The sequence below is a fragment of the Mandrillus leucophaeus genome, unplaced genomic scaffold (assembly GCF_000951045.1).
Source record: "Mandrillus leucophaeus isolate KB7577 unplaced genomic scaffold, Mleu.le_1.0 Scaffold475, whole genome shotgun sequence".
Lineage (NCBI taxonomy): Eukaryota > Metazoa > Chordata > Mammalia > Primates > Cercopithecidae > Mandrillus > Mandrillus leucophaeus.
The window spans coordinates 1,143,601-1,152,348 of NW_012105087.1; the positions used below are offsets into that span (position 1 = coordinate 1,143,601).

Sequence of the window (8,748 nt, forward strand, 5' to 3'; positions counted from 1 at the left end):
AGAGATCTGCTGTTAGTCTGATGGGCTTCCCTTTGTGGTTAACCCGACCTTTCTCTCTGGCTGCCCTTAACAGTTTTTCCTTCATTTCAACTTTGGTGAATCTGACAATTATGTGTCTTGGAGTTACTCTTCTTGAGGAGTATCTTTGTGGCGTTCTCTGTATTTCCTGAATTTGAATGTTGGCCTGCCTCACTATATTGGGGAAGTTCTCCTGGATGATATTCTGCATAGTGTTTTCCAACTTGGTTCCATTTTCCCCCTCACTTTCAGACACCCCAGTCAGACATAGATTTGGTCTTTTCACATAATCCCATATTTCTTGAAGGCTTTGTTCATTTCTTTTTCCTCTTTTTTCTTTAGACTTCTCTTCTCACTTCATTTCATTCATTTGATCCTCAATCACTGATACTCTTTCTTCCAGTTGATCAAGTTGGTTACTGAAGCTTGTGCATTTTTCACGTATTTCTCATGTCATGGTTTTTATCTCTGTCAGTTCGTTTATGGCCTTCTCTGCATTGATTATTCTAGTTATCCATTCTTCCATTCTTTTTTCAAGATTTTTAGTTTCTTTGCACTGGGTATGTAATTCCTCCTTTAGTTCTGAGAAGTTTGATGGACTGAAGCCTTCTTCTCTCAACTCGTCAAAGTCATTCTCCATCCAGCTTTGATCAGTTGCTGGCGATGAGCTGCGTTCCTCAGTTGAAAATGCAGAGATCACCCATCTTCTGTGTCGCTGGCACTGGAAGCTGGAGACTGGAGCTGTTCATATTCAGCCATCTTGCTCCACCCATCACCATAAACTTTAAAAAACAGAGAGAGAGCGAGCCAAAAGGAGCAGAAAGGGAGGAGAGAGTAGAAAGAGCTAATATATAAAGAGTCACTATGCTTCATTTGCAGTGAAGGATGCATATTAAAGTAACAATGTACACTTCTCACCTTTAAACTGACAAAATTTAGAGTGACAAAAATCTGTTGACAGTGATAGGCTACTTTCATACATTTTTGGTAGAAATATAAGCTATTACAGCCTTTTAAAAAAGCCATCTGACAGTATTTGTTAAAATTTAAACTACACATACCCTTCCACCACATGTTCCCAATTCTGGAAATCTATCACATAGATATAAAAGCAGAAGTATGTAAATGATATGCTTAGACAGATGTATGCACAGCTGATTTTCATTACCAAATACCAGACTGACCATACCATTTGTTACAGATGGTAAACATTTGTCCTATTTGAACCAGCAAAACTTCTGGTTGGTTGAGTTCCACGTCATACTGCTTACTGGTATTTTTAATATCACTCCAGTATGTAATAGATATATATGTCTATGTACGTATGAGTGTATGGTTTGTAGTGGCAAAATAAATAAATAAATAAAACTTTAGACAAGTTAAATGTTCATTAACAGAGGATAAATGGTTAAATAAATGATACATCCATATTACATAAACCATTTTGTAGCCATTTAGAAGTTTGATTGTAATGGATAAAAACAAGATAAACAAAGTTGTAGCAGAAAGTGCTAGTTACCAGCATGGTATCTATTCTTCCCCAGTATGAAACAAGACCCTGATGTTTGTTAGTGTGTGTAATGTATCCAGTTAAACAATGACACATTCCAGCTATGTTTGCTGCTAACAGTGGCCATGTCACTAAGTTATAGCTAATGATGGGTAGGTGAAAATTGTTGGGTGGGCTTTATGAGAAATAGCTTGCAGATTGTAAAGTGTCTTCTGCTTCTGGACATGAGGAAGTAATTGAGTCCAGAATTATGCTTCCACTATAGACTATTAGAAAACTGGACCAATAAAACAAACAACAAGGAAAAAAAGAACAACGCTTTTAAGCATTGGAAAATGGAAAGCTCAGAACTATAACACCTGAAAGAAGTGAAATAAACAAAGTGAGCCTTAGGCACGAAAGCTTTATTCTCACAGACAATTTTTGGACTGTGGCACCGGCAGGGAACCCAAACAAATCATGACAAACTGTTGAGTTAAGTAAAGGAGAGACCACAGTTCAAGGGGGCTTGGATTTTGGCATAGAGTAACCAAGAGGAGGGAGAAAGAGAGGAAGACTCAGATATATCTATGGTTGTCTCTATGAATCAATAACAACAGAAATCTGTGAATGGTAGGGTAAACCTCCATGAGGCTGGGCAAGAACAGCTTCTTGGAAAAAAAAAACAGCTGCTAGGAAGGAGACAAAAATATTCCTAGATATCACACTGAGCTAGAGATTATTATAGTTCCCAGCAGCCAGACTGGAAAGATAAACAGACCACATTGAGTATACAGAGCATTTAGTAGAGAACCCAGGAAGGCCATGCCTTGGAAGTGGGGCCAAGTTAGCCCTAGAATAAAGACTATAGACTTACCCTGAAAGAACTTAAAAACATCTTTCAAAAGAATAAAACAACACAAGTAATTTAACTGCTGGAGAGAACAAACTCCAACAATCTTTTATTTTTTTAAATGCAAAAAAAAAAAAAATCCAGCAACCAGCCATATATAATTTACAATGTCCAGCTTCTAATAAAAAGTGTTAAACATCAGGCAGAAAAATAAGGCCCATAACCAGGTGTATTAGTCCGTTTTCACACTGCTGATAAAGACATACCCGAGACTGGGCAATTTAGAAAAGAGGTTTATTGGACTTACAGTCTCCCTTGGCTTTGGAGGCCTCACAATCATGGTGGAAGGTGAAAGGCACGTCTCACATGATAACAGTCAAGAGAAGAGTGCTTGTGCAGGGAAACTTCTGTTTTTAAAACCATCAGATCTCGTGAGATTTATTCACTATCATGAGAACAGCACAGGAAAGACCCACCCCCATGATTCAGTGACTTCCCACCAGGCTCCTCCTATGACATGTGGGAATTGTGAGAGTTACAATTCAAGATGAGATTTGGATAGGGACACAGCCAAACTGTGTCACCCAGAGAACGTGCAGACAATAGAAACAGACTCAGAAATGAAAAAGATGATAGAACTAGTAGATAAGGATGTTAAAACAGATACTATAAACATGATCATATGTTCAAAAATATAAAATAAACATGAACATAATGAGATAAATGGAAGATATAAATATGGACACAGTAGAACTCCCAGAGGTAACAAAACACCAGGATAAAAAATTTACTGGATAAGACTAATGGCATGTCAGAGACTGTAGAAGAAAATACTAAAGACATAGCAATAGAATATATCCAAAATGCATCAAAGAGAAAAAGAAGACTGATAAAGTCTCAGTGACTTGTGGGGATATTAAAGCACATGATATATACATATTTGGTGTCTCAGAAAGAGATGAGACAGACTGGGGCAGAAAAATAATGGCTCAACAGTTTCTAATTTTTTTGAAAGCTATAAAAACAGAGAATAAAAAAATCTAATCTTCAAGAAAGAGACACACATACACATATACCCCAAACCACTCCAAAGCATACAACAATCAAGTTACTGAAAACTAGAAAACTGGTTGACTAAAAAAAGATACTTTACATATATCGGAACAACTAGAAAAAGACATTGCACACACATAGGAAAAAGATTAGTATGGATTTCTTATAAGAAATTACTTAAATATAAAAACAATGGGACAGTGACTTTTAAGTACTGATAACAAAACAGAACAACCCCGCGCAAAACAACAACAACAAAACAAAACAAAATCCTTGTCTACCCACAATTTTCTATCCAGTGAAATTATCCCTCAGAAATGAATACTAAGTTGGGGGACAAGATGGCCAACTAGAAGCAGCAGCGATCAGAGGCTCCCAACGAAAGAACCATAATAGCGTGTGAATCCTGCACCAGCAAACAAGGTATACAGGATCTCTCACCAGAACTAAGCGGCTGGCGTGATCCATGGAGAGGGAGGAAGAGCAGTGTGGTATGACTGCACACCTGAGAGCCACACGGGGCAGGGGAGACCCCATGCCCCAAGCCAAGGGCGGCAGTAAGTGAGAGTGCTACCCGGCTGGGGAAACTGCTTTTTCCATGGAACAGTGCAATCCATGGATTGGAAGATCCCACTCGCGAACCCACACCACTGGGGCCTAGGGTCCCTCTCAGCTAGAATCTGCTTAAGCCTGCCAAGTTACAGGGAAGAGGGGTGACCAGCAACACAGTTGCAGCTGCCTGCTGTCTACACCATTTGAGCTCCTTGGGGAAGGGGCAGCAGCCAGCACTGGGACTCATAACTGCTTATCACACTAAGCTCCCTGGGTGGCAGAAGGGCAGCATCCATCTCTATAGCTCCAGGCTGCACTTTTCCACTGCTGGAGCCAGTGAGGCAGGACAGCTTGGTCCCAAGAGGTGTCTCCCACAGCTCAACACACTGGGTGTGGCAGACTGCGGCCAGAGTGCCTCTTCAGGCCTGGGTGGGGTCCCCCTGCAGGAACTCTAACAACTCCAGCCAGAGACTCCAGGACAGGACCCTGATCTCCCTGGGCCTGACCCCCTTGGGGTAGGGGTGGCCATAGTCTCTGTTGACCAGCAGACTTAACCTTTCCTCTTGGTAGTTCTGAGTAATCCCGGCAGCCCAGATGAGTGGGTTTCCCCCAGCAAAGCACACCCTCTCCACCAAGGGACAAAGTGCTTGGTTAAACAGGTCTTGTTCCCTGTGCCACCCAACGAGGTGAGACCCTCAAACAGGGGTTGTCAGACATCCGATACAGGAGTGATCCTACTGGCATCGGGCTGGTGCCCCTTGAGGTCAGAGGTCCCAGAATAGGGAGGAGGCACTTATCTTTGCTGTTCTCCAGGCTTCTTGAGTGACATCTGCAGGCACAGGAGCGAACCAGAGGAATACGGTCTGAAGTGAAACCCCAGCAAACTGCAGCAGTCCTGCAGAAGAGGGACCTTACCATTGAAAGAAAAACAAAAGCAACAACAACAGCATCAACAACAAAAAAAAGTCCCCACAAAAACCCCATCCAAGAGTCAGCAGCTTCAAAGATCGAAACTAGACAAACTCATGGTGATAAGAAAAAAATCAATGAAAAAATGCTGAAAACCCGAAAGGCCAATGTGCCTCTTCTCCTTCAAATGATCGCAACGCCTCTCTGGCAAGGGCACAGAATTGGACAGAGGATGAGATGGACGAATTGATAGAAGTAGGTTTCAGAAGATGGGTAATAAAAAAACCTCTGCTGAGCTAAAGGACCATGATCTAAGCCAATGCCAAGAAGCGAAAAACCTTTATAAAAGATTAGAGGAGCTGCTAACTAGAATAACCAGTTTAAAAAGGAACATAAATGACCTGATGTAGCTGAAAAACACAGCATGAGAACTTCGTGAAGCATAGACAAGAATCAATAGCCAAATCGACCAAGTGGAAGACAGGGTATCAGAGTTTGAAGACCACTTGCTGAAATAAGGCATGCAGAAAAGATTAGAGAAAGAAAGAATGAAAAGGAGCACACGAAGCCTCCAAGAAATATGGGACTATGTAAAAAGACCAAGCCTATGATTGACTGGAGTACCTGAAGGAGATGGGGAGAATGGAAACAAACTGGAAAACACACTTCAGGATATCATCCAGGAGAACTTCCCCAACCTAGCAAGACAGGCCAACATGCAAATTCAGAAAATACAGAGAACACCACTAAGATACTCCATGAGAAGATCAACCCCAAGACACATAACTGTCAGATTCACCAAGGTGAAACGAAGGAAAAATTGTTAAGGCCAGCCAGAGAGAAAGGTCAGGTCACCTACAAAGGGAAGCCCATCAGACTAACAGCAGACCTTTCAGCAGAAACCCTATAAGCCAGAAGAGATTGGGAGCCAATATCAAACATTCTTAAAGAAAAGAATTTTCAACCCAGAGTTTCATAGCTGGCCAAACTAAGCTTCATAAGCGAAGGAGAAATAAAATCCTTTCCAGACAAGCAAATGCTGGGGATTTTGTCACCACCAGGCCTGCCTTGCAGGAGCTCCTGAAGGAGGCACTAAATATGGAAAGGAAAAACTAGTACCAGTCACTGCAAAAAACACACCAAAATATAAAGACCAATGACACTATGAAGAAACTGCATCAACTAGTGTGCAAAATAAGCAGCTAGCATCACGATGACAGTATCAAATTCACACATAACAATACTAACCTTGGCCGGGAGCGGTGGCTCACACCTATAATCCCAGCACTTTCGGAGGCCAAGGCAGGTGGATCACCTGAGGTCAGGAGTTTGAGAGCAGCCAGGCCAACATGGTGAAAGCCATCTCTACTAAAAATACAAAAATTAGCTGGACATGGTGGCGGGCACCTGTAAGCCCAGCTACTTGGGAGGCTTAGGCAGGAGAATTGCTTGAACCCAGGAAGCAGAGGTTACAGTGAGCCGAGATCACGCCATTGCACTCCAGCCGGGACAACAAGAGTGAAACCTTGTCCAAAACAAAACAAAGAAATGAACCTTAAATGCAAATGGGCTAAATGCTCCAACTAAAAGACACAGACTGGCAAATTGGATAAAGAGTCAAAACCCATCAGTGTGCTGTATTTAGGAGACCCATCTCACATGCAAAGACACACATTGGCTCAAAATAAAAGGATGGAGTAAAATTTACCAACCAAATGGAAAGATTAAAAAAAAAAAAAAAAAAGGAGGGGTCGCAATCCTAGTCTCTGACAAAACAGACTTCAAACCAACAAAGATCAAAAAAGACAAAGAAGGCAGTCCCAGCCGCCATCCCCAGACAGTGGGATCCTCGGGCTCCTGAGCTTCAGGATGGTTCATGCTAAGAGATGGATCCTGAAGAAGCACTTTGTTGGCAGTCCTACTAATGGTGACTTTGAGTTGAAGATCGCTGAGCTCTCACCCTTAAAAATAGAGAGGTCCTGCTTGAAGCTTTGTTCCTCACTGTGGACCCTTACATGAGAGTGGCAGCCAAAAGAATGAAGGTGATACAATGATGGGTTAGCAAGTGGCCAGATTTGTGGAAAGTGAAAATGCAGCCTTACCAACAGGAACATTGTACTGGCTCCTTCAGGGTGAACAGCACACTCCATTTCTGATGGAAAAGATCTGGAAAAGCTGCCAACAGAGTGGCCTGACACAGTACCACTGTCTCTGGCTCTGGGGACAGTTAGCATGACAGGCCTGACTGCCTACCTTGGCCTACTTGACATCTGTGGTGTGAAGGGTGGAGAAACAGTGATGGTTAATGCAGCAGCTGGAGCTGTGGGCTCCGTTTTGGGGCAGATTGCAAAGCTCAAGGGCTGCAAAGTTGTTGGAGCAGCAGGGTCTGACGAAAAGATTGCCTACCTTAAAAAGCTTGGATTTGATGTTGTCTTTAACTACAAGACAGTAGAGTCTTTGAAGAAACTTTGAAGAAAGCCTCTCCTGATGGTTACAATTGTTATTTTGATAATGTAAGTGGAAAGTTTTCAAACACTGTTATCTCCCAGATGAAGAAATTTGGAAGAATTGCCATATATAGAGCTATCTCTACATATAACATATACATATATACATATAACATATACATATATACATATAATGCCTGTAATCCCAGCACTTTGGGAGGCTGAGGCAGGTGGATCACCTGAGGTCAGGAGTTTGAGACTGGCCTGGCCAACATGGTGAAACCCCCTTCTCTACTAAAAATACAAAAATGAGCCAGGCATGGTGGCACCAGCCCACTTCCCCCAGGCCCAACCCCAGAGATTGTTATCTATCAGGAGCTTCACATGGAAGGGTTCATCGTGACCTGTTGGCAAGAAGATGCCCACCAAAAAGCTCTAAAGGACTTGCTGAAATGGGTCTCAGAGGGGAAAATCCAGTACCAGGAATACATCATTGAAGGATTTGAAAACATGCCAGCTGCATTTATGGGAATGCTGAAAGGAAATAATTTGGGGAAAACAATAGTGAAAACATGAAAAAAATGACACATGGAATCTGAAGGCCATTCAGGTGATTACTTAATTTTTCACCATTTAGCAAAACTGTATACTACTTTAAATGTCTAAGAAATAGTACTTGTAATGGGTTTGACCTACCTAATAAAATGTATTTAAGTGGTATGTAATTAGTGATGGAAGATGAAAATTTCACAGTCAACAACAAGAAGCCACTTCACTGTTCACTATAGCTTCTTCTGAGTTGTGGTAGAAAATAATGGCTTTGGAGTTTGAAAGTTTACTTTCAACACTGCATGTTCTCACTCATAAGTGGGAGATGAACAATGAGAAAACATGGACACAGGGAAGGGAACAACCCATACTGGAGCCTATGGGGGGTGGGAGAAAGGAGAGCATCAGGATAAATAGCTAACGCATATGCAGCTTAATACCTAGGTGATGGGTTGATAGGTGCAGCAAACCACCATGGCATATGTTTACTATGAAAAAAAGCTACACATTCTGCACATGTATCCCGGAATGTGAAATAAAATAAAATTTAAAAAAAAGACAAAAAAGGGCACTACATAATGGTAAAAGGATCAATTCAACAAGAAGAGCTAACTATCCTAAATATATATGCACCCAATACAGGAGAACCCGGATTCACAAAACAAGTTCTTGGAGACCTACAAAGAGACTTAGACTCTCACACAACAATAGTGGGAGACTTTAACACCCCACTGTCGATATTAGATCAATGTGACAGAAAATGAACAAGGATATTCAGGACTTGAACTCAGCTCCGGATCAAGTGAACCTAACAGACATCTACAGAACTCTCCACCCCAAATCAACAGAATATACATTCTTCTCAGCACCACGTAGCA

General features: G+C 41.7%; 2 pseudogenes; both read left to right on the forward strand.

Annotated features, from left to right (window-relative positions):
- Positions 1-6,743: 6,743 nt before the first annotated feature.
- On the forward strand, positions 6,744-7,897 carry LOC105550303 (annotated as a pseudogene).
- Positions 7,898-7,909: 12 nt separating this feature from the next.
- Positions 7,910-8,748, forward strand: part of LOC105550305 — a 1,854-nt pseudogene continuing 1,015 nt past the window's right edge.